Genomic DNA, 16,396 nt, shown 5'->3' on the forward strand with positions numbered 1-16,396 from the left:
AATACTAATAAATTACTATTATAGAAATGTCTATTACTGCTATAGAATACTAATACAGTACATTACTATTAGAGAATACCATATATCACTATTATTGCTACAGAAAACGAATACATTACTATTATAGAAATGTCTATTACTGCTATAGAATGCTAATGCACAGGGCTGGCTCTAGCATTAGGCAGAATATAGGGGGCGCCGCTGAGTCTGCCTACCACAAAATTGTACTTAATACAGGTGGCAGCTGTGGAACTTATAAGATACACAGATGGTGTAATGGTTAGCATTACTGCCTCACAGTGCTGAGGTCATGGGTTCAATTCCCACCACGGCCCTACCTGTGTGGAGTTTGTATATTCTCCCTGTACTTGCGTGGGTTTCCCCCGGGAACTGCGGTTTCCTCCCACACTCCAAAAATATACTGGTAGGTTAATCGGCTCCCAACACAAATTAACCCCAGTGTATATGTGTGTGTGTATGTGGTAGGGAATATAGAGTGTAAGCTCCACTGGGGCAGGGACTGATGTGAATAGGCAAATACTCTCTGTAAAGCGCTGTGGAATATGTGTGCGCTATATAAATAACTGATAATAATAATAATGAACTTTCATATGTGAGGCAGGGAAGTGGGTATTAATGGTGGTTTGGGGCAGTAGATTGAAGTTTTGCCTAAGGTACCGAGAAACCTTGCACCGGCCCTGCTAATACAGTACATTACTACCAGAGGAATTTCTATGACTGCAATAGAATACTAATAGACTACTACTATAGTATACTAAAGTTTTACTAGATAGGTTTATTATATAGGTTCCTATCACAGTTATAGAAAGAGCTTCTACATAGGTGATATGAATGTATATTACAGACACATTCTATACAGAAAACATTATGCAAATGTAACATTTATTCTACATGTGAAATGTACCAGAAGCCTCGCAATACATATATACTACTAATGTTTTATCTAAGTCGTTATTTGTGTCAGTGATCTAATGAAAAATGAATACCCCCAATGAGGTTTAGATAACGTGCACTAACTACACAATCACTGAGAAGCCATTTGCATGAGAGGTTTATAGGGTGGAATGTAAATGTAAATCTAGTGCATTCATCCTCTGTCCTTTTAGCTTAAAGGTATTGGTTTTTAATAAAGAAAGCACATGGAAACCAAATAACCTGCTGTATGCGTTGTAAGGCTTAAGAAAGGGACAGGGTATACAGTATGTTAGTACAACATAGAATGCTCTGCCAGATGTGGCTCAAAGCCTGGAAAGACCCAAGCTGACACTAATACTATATAAAATATTATTCCAAGGACACATCTAAGTTCAATTCAAGAGCCAAAATTTTATATGATATAGTTTTAACTAGGGGTGTGCACCGGCCACTTTTCGTGTTTTGTGTTTTGGTTTTGGATCTGGATCTTTCTTCGTGTTTTGGATCTGGATTGGTTTTGCCAAAACCACCCTTCCGTGTTTTGGGTTCTGGGTTTTGTGTTTTGGATCTGTATTTTTTTTTAAAAAAGCATAAAAACAGCTAAAATCACAGAATTTGTAGGTTTTTCTGCTCCTATGCTATTATTAACCTCAATAACCTTAATTTCCACTCATTTCCAGTCTATTCTGAACACCTCACACCTCACAATAGTGTTTTTATGTCCAAAACGTTGCACCGAGGTAGCTGGATGACTATGCTAAGCGACACGAGTGGGCGGCACAAACACGTGACCCATCTAGGAGTGACACTGCAGTGGCAGACAGGATGGCAGTTAGAAAAACTAGGCCCCAAACTGTACATAATGCAAAGAAAAAAAAGAGGTGCAAGATGGAATTGTCCTTGGGCCCTCCCACCCACCCTTATGTTGTATAAACAGGACATGCACACTTTAACAAATCAATCATTTCAGCGCCAGGGTCTGCCACACAACTGTGGCTGAAATGATTGGTTCGTTTGGGCCCCCACAAAACAAGCTGGCAATTAATGTGTCCCTGCACAAACTGGCTCTACGGAGGCAAGATGTCATCCTCATCCTCCTCATCCACCGATTCCTCACCCTCTTCAGTGTGTACATCCTCATCCTCACAAAGTATTAACTCGTCCCCACTTGAATCCACCACCACAGGTCCCTCTGTACCTTCTGGAGGCTGGTCTCCCTGGAAGAGCTGATAATTCATTTTGATGAACATCATCTTCTCCACATTCTGTGGAAGCAACCTCCTACGCCTTTCGCTGACAAGGTTCCCGGCTGCACTAAACACTCTTTCGGAGTACACACTGGAGGGGGGGCAACTCAGGTAAAATAGAGCCAGTTTGTACAGGGGCCTCCAAATTGCCTCTTTTTCCTGCCAGTACAGGTATGGACTGTCTGACATGCCTACTTGGATGCTGTCACCGATGTAATCCTCCACCATTCTGTCAATGGTGACAGTATCATATGCAGTGACAGTAGACATGTCAGAAATTGTTGCCAGGTCCTTCAGTCCGGACCAGATGTCCAAACTTGGTCCTGCCTGCCCTGCATCACCGCCAGCGGGTTGCTTAGGATACCTAAGTTTTTTCCTGGCAGCCCCAGTTGCGGGAGAAAATGAAGAAGGAGCCGTTGACGTGTCACGTTCCGCTTCAGCTGACAGTGTGTTCACCAGCAGGTCTTTGCACCTCTGCAGGCTTGTGTCGGCCGGAAAGAGAGACACCACATAGGCTTTAAACCTAGGATCGAGCACGGTGGCCAAAATGTAGTGGTCTGATTTCAACAGATTGACCACCCTGGAATCCTGGCAAAGCGAATGAAGGGCTTCATCCACAAGTCCCACATGCCGAGCGGAATCGCTCCGTCTTAGCTCCTCCTTCACTTTCTCCAGCTGCTTCTGCAAAAGCCTGATGAGGGGAATGACCTGACTCAAGCTGGCAGTGTCTGAACTGACTTCACGTGTGGCAAGTTCGAAGGGCTGGAGAACCTTGCACAACACGGAAATCATTCTCCACTGCGCTTGAGTCAGGTGCATACCCCCTCCTTTGCCTATGTCAAAGGTGGATGTATAGGCTTGTATGGCCTTTTGCTGCTCCTCCATCCTCTGAAGCATATAGAGGGTTGAGTTCCACCGCGTCACAACCTCTCGCTTCAGGTGATGGCGGGGCAGGTTCAAGAGTGTTTGCTGGCGCTCCAGTCTTCAGCACGCAGTCGCTGAATGGTGAAAGTGGCCAGAAATTTTTCGGGCCACCCAAAGCGTCTCCTGCACGCCCCTGTCGCTTTTCAGAAAATTCTACACCACCAAGTTTATTGTGTGAGCAAAACATGGGACATGCTGGAATTTGCCCAGATGTAATGCCCGCACAATATTGGTGGCGTTGTCCGATATCACAAATCCCCAGGAGAGTCTAAGTGGGGTAAGCCACTGGGCGATGATTTCCCTCAGTTTCTCTAAGAGGTTGTCGGCGGTGTGCCTCTTACTGAAACCGGTGATACACAGCGTAGCCTGCCTTGGAACGAGCTGGCGTTTCTGAGATGCTGCTACTGGTGACGCTGCTGCTGTTGCTGCGTAAGGTGATACATCTACCCAGTGGGCTGTCACAGTCATATAGTCCTTAGTCTGCCCTATTCCACTTGTCCACATGTCCGTGGTTAAGTGGACATTGTGTACAACGGCATTTTTCAGGACACTGAGGACACTTTTTCTGACGTTTCTGTACAGTCTCGGTATCGCCTGCCTAGTGAAGTGGAATCTAGACGGGATTTGGAACCGGGGACACACTACCTCCATCAATTGTCTAAATCCCACTGCACTAATGGCAGATACCGGACGCACGTCTAACACCAACATAGCAGTCAAGGCCTCAGTTATACGTTTTGCTTCAGGATGACTGCTGTCGTACTTCATCCTCCTCGCTAAGGACTGTTGGAGGGTCAATTGTTTAGTAAAAGTAGTGGTGTTCCTACATCCTCTCTGGGATGATGAACGACTCCCAGCAGCAGCAACAGCAGCAACGGCAGCAGTAGGCGTAGCAATGCAGGATCCTCCGGAGGAATCCCGGATAGGAGAGTCAGTCATGCCAGTGACATGGCCTGCAGGACTACTTCCGATCCTGACTAAGGAGGAAATTGACGAGGAGGGAGTTGACGGTGTGGTTTGCAGGCACTTGGATACAACAGGACAACGGGATTTAGGTGTCCCTGGACTGCTTACGGTCTTAGCCAAAGTTTCTGAACTTGACAGTAACTTTTTATGAACGCGCTGCAGGTGCCGTATAAGGGAGGATGTTCCTAGGTGGTTGACGTCCCTACCCCTACTTATTTCACCTTTACATATGGTACATATGGCAAGACAGTTGTTGTCCGGATTTGGATAGAAATATTGCCAGACCAAAGAGGTGGAATGTTTGGTCTTCTGCCCAGGCATGACCGTGATGGGCTTTTTCATCCCACGGACAACAACTGTCTCCCCCGGAGCCTGATTTAAACAAACCACATCACCATCAGAATCCTCCTCGCCAACTTCCTCCTCAGCGCCAGCTACACCAGTATCCTCATCCTGTTGTACTTCAACAGTGACATCTTCAATTTGCATATCAGCAAGTGGACTGTGGGTGCTCCTTTCAGCACTTGCAGGGGGCGTGCAAATGGTGGAAAGAGCCACCTCTTCCCGTCCAGTGCTGGGAAGGTCAGGCATCGCAACCACCACCACACTTGGACTCTCCTTGGGGATTTGTGATATCTTCTTAGAAAGCACAGTTCTTCGCTGTGCTTTTGCCAGCTTAACTCTTTTGATTTTTTTAGTGGGAGGAGGGCTTCCATCGTCATGTGAAGCTGAACCACTAGTCATGAACATACTAGGGATCGACCTTAGCCGTTCCTTGCCACTCCGTGTCGTAAATGGCATATTGGCAAGTTTACGTTTCTCTTCAGCTGATTTAAATGTCTTTTTCAAGGTCATTTTCCTGAACTTTGCCATTTGGGATTGTATGTGCCCTCTACTATGACATTGGGCATCGGCCTTGGCAGACGACGTTGATGGCATGTTATCGTCTATGTCATGACTAGTGGCAGCAGCTTCAGCACTAGGAGGAAGTGGTTCTTGATCTTTCTCTATTTTATTTTTATCGGAGAAAGTTTGGTCCTCCATTTATGTTATATCAATTTGATATATACGTGCGGCTAAACACAGAAAATTATTATTTTTTTGGTTTGGACTGGAGTGTACTTTGGGGGTTACAGCACCCTTTAACGGTCAAGCCAGCCGGCCCTTTACTTATGACACAGGCGCACGCTTGGCACTACTTTGTTGATGCACGTGCGGCTACTGCGCACACAATTCACAAACACAGAAAATAATTTTTTGTTTGGTTTAGACTGGAGTGTACTTTCGGGGGTTACAGCACCCTTAACGGTCAAGCCAGCCGGCCCTTTACTTATGACACAGGCGCACGCTTGGCACTACTTTGTTGATGCACGTGCGGCTACTGCGCACACAATTCACAAACACAGAAAATAATTTTTTTTTTGGTTTGGACTGGAGTGTACTTTCGGGGGTTACAGCACCCTTAACGGTCAAGCCAGCCGGCCCTTGACTTATGACACAGGCGCACGCTTGGCACTACTTTGTTGATGCACGTGCGGCTACTGCGCACACAATTCACAAACACAGAAAATAATTTTTTGGGGGGTTTGGACTGGAGTGTACTTTCGGGGGTTACAGCACCCTTAACGGTCAAGCCAGCCGGCCCTTTACTTATGACACAGGCGCACGCTTGGCACTACTTTGTTGATGCACGGGCGGCTACTGCGCACACAATTCACAAACACAGAAAATAATTTTTTTTTTGGTTTGGACTGGAATGTACTTTCGGGGGTTACAGCACCCTTAACGGTCAAGCCAGCCGGCCCTTTACTTATGACACAGGCACACGCTTGGCACTACTTTGTTGATGCACGTGCGGCTACTGCGCACACAATTCACAAACACAGAGAATAATTTTTTTTTTGGTTTGGACTGGAGTGTACTTTCGGGGTTACAGCACCCTTTAACGGTCAAGCCAGCTGGCCCTTTACTTATGACATAGGCGCACGCTTGGCACTACTTTGTTGATGCACGTGCGGCTAAAGCGCACACAAGTCACAAACACAGAAAATAATTTTTTTTTTGGTTTGGACTGTAGTGTACTTTCAGGGGTTACAGCACCCTTAACGGTCAAGCCAGCCGGCCCTTTACTTATGACACAGGCGCACGCTTGGCACTACTTTGTTGATGCACGTGCGGCTACTGCGCACACAATTCACAAACACAGAAAATAATTTTTTTTTTGGTTTGGACTGGAGTGTACTTTCGGGGGTTACAGCACCCTTAACGGTCAAGCCAGCCGACCCTTTACTTATGACACAGGCGCACGCTTTGCACTACTTTGTTGATGCACGTGCGGCTACTGCGCACACAATTCACAAACACAGAAAATAATTATTTTTTTGGTTTGGACTGGAGTGTACTTTGGGGGTTACAGCACCCTTTAACGGTCAAGCCAGCCGGCCCTTTACTTATGACACAGGCGCACGCTTGGCACTACTTTGTTGATGCACGTGCGGCTACTGCGCACACAATTCACAAACACAGAAAATATATTATTTTTTTAGCACTTGGGGGGAGCACCCCTGATGGACAGAGCACCCCCTGGACAACACTACAGCACCCCTTTAGGACTGGGACACTGCACAGGACTTTGGAGTGGACACAGCCCCTATGGAGAACTGACTGCACAACACAGTCCAGCCAGCCCCTATGGACTTTGAAGTAGTGGACACAGCCCCTATTAACAACAGCAGCACAGCACAACACAGCCAGCCCCTATGGACTTTGAAGTAGTGGACAACAGCAGCACTACACTACACTACACTACACAGCCCTAACTCCCACCCTCCCTCTTCACTGTCCACAGCCGAGTGAGAAAATGGCGCCGACGCGGGTACCTTATATAGGATCCAAAACCCGCGAGACTCGGAAGGTGGGATGATGACGTTTTGCCTCGATTTCAGATCCGAGTCAGGCGGGAAAAGTCGATTGAGGTTGAGAATAAATATGAGCAGTAGAACTTGGTGGATGTAAAACTCTTCTTTACCAAATGGCTATACTGTATGTGATTGAAACTTTTGACACTTTCCTCCATACTGTGGTTCCCAGTTTTCATTAAACACTGATGTGAAACAAGATCCCAAATCACATGAGTGTCTTGTGCAGAATATTTCTCTTCCGTTTTCTTACATAATAGTTGCCTGACATAACAGCGCGCCTTCTTAAAATGACCGGTCATGTCCCAATCCAGTCGGGTTTGGTCAGATAGTTCCAAAAGTTTCCTCAGCAGATAAACATCTGTCATCTGATTGCAAAACTTATAGGGGTACTAGTGACCTACTCATAAATCTGTATATCTGGTTTTCTACATGTGTAGAAAAAAATGTCTATAGATCGATCTGTCTAAAGGCCCACATACATCAGCAATAGATTGTGGCAATTCTGTGTTTTGCAGATGATTGAATAAAATAATCTGCAATGTATGGGCTTCACAGATCACAGATTGCAACCAAAAAGTGATTGGAATTGTTAAATCAGATTGTCCAACATGTTGGATGTCACAGATGGATTGGGGCTGTAGATTGCTAGTGTATGGACATGATCAGCAGATTTGCAGACCGTTACTAGTAAAACGATGGGCCTTTCAAGACTGGCAGATCTGTATTTGCTGAAATCGATCTGAAAAACACTGAAAAAGATCTGTAATGTATGGGTGCAGATTGCTAGATTGGCAAATCCTAACATCGAGCAACAAATCTTCAAATTGTCCAATTGTGGTTTTCTGATTGCTGATGTATGGGGGCCTTTAGACAAGGTTGAACAACAGGTTCCTCATTAGTGTGGTTGGCTTACCTTACAACACGTACAATGTTACAGATATGATACACTGCAGAAAACACACTTGTTTTTCTACATTTGTACAGTAGCATAGTGTGTACCAAGCTTAAGTGTGGAGAAGTGACAGGTACCCCAAACTGTTTTTAAAGTGTTACACACAGGGCTGGCTCCAAGGGTCAGAGCACCCTGTGCCGGGCCCTCTTCACTGCGCCACCGGAAATGGGGGCGTAGCCTACGGTTATTAGTAGACGTGCCCGCCTCCAAATAATGTCAGGCTGGGGGGAGCCTCACTAGCTGGGCTTCCCCCAGCCCCTCTCCCTGAATGGATGCGCGCAGCATCCATTCAGAGTCTCCGGGGTCCGGGACCGCTGCACAGCTGCATCGGTGGGGGTCCCCAACCTCCCGATTTGACCACCCGCTGAAATCGGGATGTTGGGGAGGGGTGCGCCTTTTATGTTCGCACAGGTCGAACACCCCTAGAGCCGGCCCTGGTTACACAGCTCTTCTCACTGTCTGTCAACCAATGAGGAAGAAGGGAATGTGTCACAATGATATGCAGCGGATACTCAGCGCAGAGATAAAAGCTATACCGTATCAGTCAGATTCACAACTGCATGACCATAATGTGGATTAGCACTATGCTTACGCTATGCCACTACTTACGCACACCCCATAAGTGCATAACAGGTTAATATCACGGTAATCAATTTACCTATACTGTAAGATTGCAGAAAACCTACACAATGGTAACAACAACAGGTCTGCTTTGGTTACTATGAGGTCTATGCAGTAAGCCTTGGAGAGAAATAAAGTGGATGGAGATAAAGTGCCAACCAATCAGCTCCTGTCACTTCAAAAATGACAGTTAGGAGCTGATTGGTTGGTACTTTATCTCTGTTCACTTTATCGCTCTTCAAGGCTAAAGCTGGGTACACACTTATACAATCACACATTCGATGCAACGCTTTGATCGACAATGCTCCCGTTCGGAAATGCCGATCACAGTGCCAATACGTGCGTACACACATATACAATCCAATGTGTGACCTTCGATCCCGTGGTGCCGAACTATCACAAGGAAATTATTGTACCAGCGTACACATTTCCCGATTTTAGGCTGCGCTCACAGTGGGTGTATCTCAAATTAACATGATGGGCAGGGAGGGGGTGTGATGTGTGATTATGAGACCAAAACAAGCCTACGTGAACATTTTCAGAGCTATTACGTCCGTTCGTTTCTGAACTAGCTATACTTGTGTCCACTATCAATTGCATTACTACACAGCCCAGCAAGTTGTGGAACTACACTCTCCAGCAAGCCAAGCCTAGCAGTGTAGGTGGTGGGGTAAAGGTAAGAAAATGGCGATTTTGTACATGAAGAGGAGCATGACACATAGAGGGGTCTATTTACTAAGCAGTGTTAGGAGACAGAGTGAAAAGTGATAAGGTGCCAGCCAATCAGCTACTAACTGCCATCTCACAGGCTGTGTTTGAAAAATGACAGGAGCTGATTGGCTGGCACCTTATCACTTTTCCCTCTGTCTCCTACACTGCTTAGTAAATAGAGCCCAGAATGCTTCTTGAACTAAGTTTAAATATGCACGCCCTGGGAGGCGGCCCCAGGTTTGGTGTACAATCGTGTAAGAACAGTCAAAAGAATGGTGGAAGGTGCATACACACAGCACTTTCGGTACGACCAGGCCCTGTGGAATTGGATGAAAATGAAACTGCACAGAAGATGCGATCCACCCATTCGACCAGTTTTCATCCGACAAAACAGGATCGAACGTCCGTACACACTGTTTCCATATCGAACGAACGGGCCGACGATTGTATAGGTGTGTACCCAGATTTAGTACATATACCCTAGGAGTGAAGAAATATAGATCTAACTGTAGAACTGACATTTTAGTCTAGAAATGTCTTCTATGGTAATAGCCTGCTATTTATTACTTACTCAAATGATAAGTTCCCTGAGGCACACAGAGGATTCTGGCAGAGTTAGCTTCAAAATCGAGTGATGTCCACTTCAAAGTATGAATATTTTAATGAAATTGAATCTGCCATCCATGCTGTATCCACACTATTCACTACCGTACATTCTGTTCATTATCCAACGCTGATGAGTTTGTTTTATAGTAAGGACTATGAACACAGCAGCCTGTACAATTTACAATTCTTCACAATTATTTTTAAGAACATTACATTATGAATATTTTATGAAATCCAGTACCTTGTTATTGTTTGCCTTATATTCAGCCAACCATTTGTATTAATAATTGGGTTGTTAGAGTTTGTGTTAACAGGTCTGTCCATTAAAGCCAGATAAATAGGTCGGCTTTGTTTCAGGAGGCTTCATTGTAAGTAGGCATGAGCGGGTTCAGATATTAGAAATCCGAACCCCCCTCCCGATCCGAGCCGGGAACAGAGTCTGGCTCGGGTTTTCCTGCCAGACTTGGTTCCCGGAACGAGGCAAAATGTCATCCTCGCGCTGTCGGATTCTCGCGGGTTTCGGATACTATAAAAGGTCCCTGCGTCAGCACCATTTTTCACTCCGGCTGTGGACAGTGAAGAGGCAGGGTGGGGATTGCTGTGCTGGTGCTGCTGTTGTCTATAGGGGCTGTGTCCAAAGTCCATAGGGGCTGGCATGGCTGTGTTGTGCAGTGCTGGTATCCCATAAAAGTTGTGTTGTCCATAGGAGCTGTGTGCAGACAGAAGAGGGGGGGCTTCAGTGGCTCCTGTGTAACTGTAGTCCTAAAGGGGTGCTGTAGTGTTGTCCAGGGGGTGCTCTGTCCATTACTGGTACTCCCCCCCCAAGTGCAAATTTTTTATTTTTCTTTCTGTGTTTGTGTGCGCGTTAGCCGCATGTGCATCAACAAAGTAGCAGCACCAAGCGTGCGCCTGTGTCATAAGTCAAGGGCCAGCTGGTATGTTGAAGGGCGGTGTAACACCAAGTGCCCAAATAAATCAAGTGTTTTTTTCTGTGTTTGTGTGCGCCTTAGCCGCATATATCAATATCACATAAATGGAGGACAAAAATTCGGAGGATAAAATAGTGAAAGCTCAAGAACCACTTTCTCCTAGTGCTGAAGCTGCTGCCACTAGTCATGACATAGTAGATGAAATGCCATCAACGTCGTCTGCCAAGGCCGATGCCCAATGTCATAGTAGAGGGCATGTAAAATCCAAAAAGCCAAAGTTCAGTAAAATGACCTTCAAAAATAAATTTAAATCGTCTGAGGAGAAACGTAAACTTGCCAATATGCCATTTACGACACGGAGTGGCAAGGAATGGCTAAGGCCCTTCCCACTGTTCATGACTAGCGGTTCAGCTTCACATGACGATGGAAGCCCTCCTCCTCCCAGAAAAATTAAAAGAGTTAAGCTGGCAAAAGCACAGCAAAGAACTGTGCGTTCTTCTAAGAAGATATCACAAATCCCCAAGGAGAGTCCAAGTGTGTCGGCGGTTGCGATGCCTGACCTTCCCAACACTGGACGGGAAGAGGTGGCTCCTTCCACCATTTGCACGCCCTCTGCAAGTGCAGGAAGGAGCACCCACAGTCCAGTTGCTGATATTCAAATTGAAGATGTCACTGTTGAAGTACAACAGGATGAGGGTATTGGTGTAGCTGGCGCTGAGGAGAAAGTTGACGAGGAGGATTCTGATGGTGATGTGGTTTGTTTAAATCAGGCACCGGGGGAGACAGTTGATGTCCGTGGGATGAAAAAGCCCATCACGGTCATGCCTGGGCAAAAGACCAAACATTATACCTCTTTGGTCTGGAAATATTTCAGACCAAATCCAGACAACAACTGTCTTGCCATATGTACCGTATGTAAAGGTGGAATAAGTAGAGGTAGGGACGTTAACCACCTAGGAACACCCTTCCTTATACGTCACCTGCAGCGCATTCATAAACAGTTACTGTCAAGTTCACAAACTGTGGCTAAGACTGTAAGCAGTCCAGGGACACCTAAATCCCTTTATCCGGTTGTATCCAAGCGCCTGCAAACCACACAGTCAACTCCCTCCTCGTCAATTTCCTCCTCAGTCAGGATCGGAAGTAGTCCTTCAGGCCATGTCACTGGCATGACTGACTCCTCTCCTATCTGGGAATCCTCCGGAGGATCCTGCATTGCTACGCCTACTGCTGCTGTTGCTGTTGGGAGTCATTCATCATCCTAGAGAGGAAGTAGGAACACCACTACTTTTACTAAGCAATTGACCCTCCAACAGTCCTTAGCGAAGAGGATGAAGTACGACAGCAGTCATCCTGTTGCAAAGCGGATAACTGAGGCCTTGACAGCTATGTTGGTGTTAGACGTAAATCCGGTATCCGCCATTAGTGCAGTGGGCTTTAGACAATTGATGGAGGTAGAGTGTCCCCGGTACCAAATCCCATCTAGATTCCATTTCACTAGGCAGGCGATACCGAGAATGTACAGAGACGTCAGAAAAAGTGTCCTCAGTGTCCTGAACAATGCGGTTGTACCCAATGTCCACTTAACCACGGACATGTGGACAAGTGGAACAGTGTAGACTAAGGACTATATGACTGACAGCCCACTGGGTAGATGTATCGCCTTACGCAACAACAACAGCAGTGTCCACAGCAGCAGCATCTCAGAAACGCCAGCTCGTTCCAAGGCAGGCTACGCTGTGTATCACCGATTTCAGTAAGAGGCACAATGCCAACAACCTCTTAGAGAAACTGAGGGAAATCATCACCCAATGGCTTACCCCACTTAGACTCTCCAATGCTAGCAATATTGTGCGGGCATTACATCTGGGCAAATTCCAGCACGTCCCATGTTTTGCTCACGCAATAAATTTGGTGGTGCAGACTTTTCTGAAAAACGACAAGGGGGTGCAGGAGACTCTATGGGTGGCCCAAAACATTTCTGGCCACTTTCTCCATTCAGCAACTGCATGCCGAAGACTGGAGCGTCAGCAAACACTCTTGAACCTGCCCTGCTATCACGTGAAGCAAGAGGTTGTGACGCGGTGGAACTCAACCCTCTATATGCTTCACAGGATGGAGGAGCAGCAAAAGGCCATTTAAGCCTATACATCCACCTATGACATAGGCAAAGGAAAAGGTATGCACCTGACTCAAGCGCAGTGGAGAATGATTTCAGTGGTGTGCAAAATTCTCCAGCCCTTCGAACTTGGCACATGTGAAGTCAGTTCAGACACTGTCAGCTTGAGTCAGGTCATTTCCTCATCAGGCTTTTGCAGAAGCAGCTGAAGAAAGTGAAGGAGGAGCTAAGACGAGCGATTCTGCTTGGTATGTGGGACTTGTGGATGAAGTCCTTCATTCGCTTTGCCAGGATTCGAGGGTGGTCAATCTGTTGAAATCAGACCACTACATTTTGGCCACCATGCTCGATCCTAGGTTTAAAGCCTACGTGGTTTCTCTCTTTCCAGCAGACACAAGCCTGCAGAGGCGCAAAGACCTGCCGGTGAAAACACTGTCAGCTGAAGTGGAACATGACACGTCAACAGCTCCTTCTTAATTTTTTCCCGCAACTGGGGCTGCCAGGAAACAACTTGGGTATCCTAAGCAACCCGGTGGGGGTGATGCAGGGCAGACAGGACCAAGTTTGGACTTCTGGTCCGGACTGAAGGACCTGCCAACAATTTCTGACATGTCTTCTGTCGCTGCATATGATACTGTCACCATTGACAGAATGGTGGAGGATTACATCGGTGACAGCATCCAACTAGGCATGTCAGACACTCCGTACCTGTACTGGCAGGAAAAAGAGGCAATTTGGAGGCCCCTGTACAAACTGGCTCTATTTTACCTAAGTTGCCCCCCCTCCAGTGTGTACTCCGAAAGAGTTTTTAGTGCAGCCGGCAACCTTGTCAGTGAAAGGTGTAGGAGGTTGCTTCCTCAAAATGTGGAGAAGATGATGTTCATCAAAATGAATTATCAAGTCTTCCAGGAAGACCAGCCTCCAGAAAGTATAGAGGGACCTGTGGTGGTGGATTCCAGCGGGGACGAATTAATACTCTGTAAGGATGAAAACAACACTGAAGAGGGTGAGGAATCGGTGGATGAGGACATCTTGCCTCTGTAGAGACAGTTTGTGCAGGGACAGATTAATTTCCAGCTTGTTTTGTGGGTGCCTAAATGAACCAATCATTTCAGCCACAGTCGTGTGGCAGACCCTGGCGCTGAAATGATTGGTTTGTTAAAGTGTGCAACATAAGGCTGTCAAACTGTAACGCAAGTTTCCTAAGGCGAGCTCAGGGACGACAGAAACCTCCCATAGAGCAGAAGGGTGGGTAGGAGGGCCCAAGGACAATTCCATCTTACATGTCTTTTTTTTCTTTGCAGTATGTACTCTTTGGGGCCTAGTTTTTCAAACTGCCATCCTGTCTGCTACTGTAGTGTCACTCCTAGATGGGCCACGTGTTTGTGCCGCCCACTTATGTCACATAGCATAGTCATCCAGCTACCTCGGTGCAACCTTTTTGCCTAAAAACAATATTGTGAGGTGTTCAGAATAGACTGGAAATGAGTGGAAATGAATGTTATTGAGGTTAATAATAGCGTGGGAACAAAAAGATTTTAGCTGTTTTTATGCTTTTTCCAAAAAAATACAGATCCAAAACACAAAACCCAGAACCCAAAACACGGAAGGGTGGTTTTGGCAAAACCAATCCAGATCCAAAACATGAAGAAAGATCCAGCTCCAAAACCAAAACACGAAAAATGGCCAGTGCACACCCCTATTTGTAACACTCTCTTGGGTCAGTTGTTAATGTGGATGTGGGTGGTCATGACTTTCACATGAGGCACAGGACAGCATAATATACTGTATATCACATCATACTTAAAAATTAACATTGCTCCCCTACCGAACAAATTCCAAAAATATACCTATATACAATATTCAGGCTTGATGCCTAAGCTATGAATAAGAGGATTTGTTGTCTAATTAATGTATGATGAGGACATGCGTCCCAATTTCAGCCAAACGCAACTAGGGGGGCGATTCTGGGATGGACACACGTGTGATGGCTTTTACGTTCATCCATGGCATTCTACTTACTTTCATATGCAAATGCCAGAATCCAACAAAGTGAGCAGAAACTCTGAGCGTGTGGAAGTGGAAGCCTGCAGACGTACCCATCATCATTACTTTATGGGCTTTTACCAACTACATGCTCAGTGCAAAATATTTGTCATTAGCAGATTTCCTATCTCCGTCTGAACGCTATGATTACGCACGGAAGTTGGATTACTGCCCATGACACTCGCGCAAAATAGCTGTTCCTTAAACTCGCATGATCTTCAGCCAATTAGCATCCAGAAACTTCCTTTTCAGAGTACGTGTGGTCCATCAACAGACAGGTCAATCTGTTTGCAATGGCGATGACTGTCAGTACGAGACATATCCGGCACGCTCTACTATTTCATTCTTTCGCAAATGTGCATTATAATGAAATCCGTCCCCTTTCCCACTTGCATTCAACTGAGAATCACTCCCTAAATGTGGAACCCTGTCAGCATCTCTCCAGGCCAGTTCCATGCCACTTACATTATTAACTGCCTCATTCCAGGTGTGTATATATATATATATATATTATATATACACACACTTGTATATATTGTCATGAGCTTCTGGCTAAATTAGCACTAAGAGGTATATTTACTAAAGTGAGAGTTTTTAGAAATGGAGATGTTGCCTATAGCAACCAGTCAGATTCTAATATGTGTGAATGGGTAGGTGTATGAAATAAAGTTTTACTAGGCACGGTGTGTGTGTTTTGTCTTTATTTAACTATTTATTTTACAGTGGGGGTACGGGTGCCGGCCATCTGCTGGCACTTGTAGCTCCACAAGTGCCAAAGGGCAGGCATGCTGGCACCTGTAGTCCCACTGTAAAATACAATAGTTTCCTTATATTTCTCACGTTATTACTCCCGTACCCAATGCTCTAGGGGTGCGAGAAAGAGCCACAGGCTTCAGACCAAGCCTGGGGTTTCTGGGGGGACCCCTTCTTGGGGGGGGGGTCTCCATCTCTCCTGAGATCTCTGGCTTTTCCCCCTATAATTAAAACCAGGACTGGCCCTGCAGCCAGGTGCTGGTTCCTAAATTACGGTGTAACCCTACTCATTTTGTCCCCCGTTATTTTAGGAACCAGGACTGGCTGGCAAGTTAGGCTTTTGGGGGGGGAACCTACGTCATTTTTTAAAATAAAAAGACACTTTATATTAGGTATTCAGGCAGAAACATATACAAATCACACTGGCCTGTGTATGTTTCTGCCAAACTCGTAGCTCAGGAGGTGGTCTATTTGAAACATCAATTTATCAGTGAGTTTGATACAAACTCACCCCAGATTGTAAACTCGATTCTTTGTAAAATTGCGAGTTGCAACTTTTTCATGTAAAGTACTTCCTAGTTTGGCCGATGGTAAGTTTAGTTGAGTTTGTAAACCCACATGAGTTTTAACAGTGAGAAGAGAAAACTCACTTCCAAACTCACACC

General features: G+C 45.8%; 1 protein-coding gene across 2 annotated transcripts in view; it reads right to left on the bottom strand.

The window, feature by feature from the left end:
- The window catches only part of CUNH8orf34 (chromosome unknown C8orf34 homolog), a 351,910-nt gene that overhangs the window by 201,974 nt on the left and 133,540 nt on the right, over positions 1-16,396 (bottom strand). The gene's annotated exons all lie outside the window — the stretch shown is intronic.

Source organism: Taudactylus pleione, unplaced genomic scaffold, assembly GCF_031769625.1.
Source record: "Taudactylus pleione unplaced genomic scaffold, aTauple2 ptg000114l, whole genome shotgun sequence".
NCBI classification, from domain to species: Eukaryota; Metazoa; Chordata; class Amphibia; order Anura; family Myobatrachidae; genus Taudactylus; species Taudactylus pleione.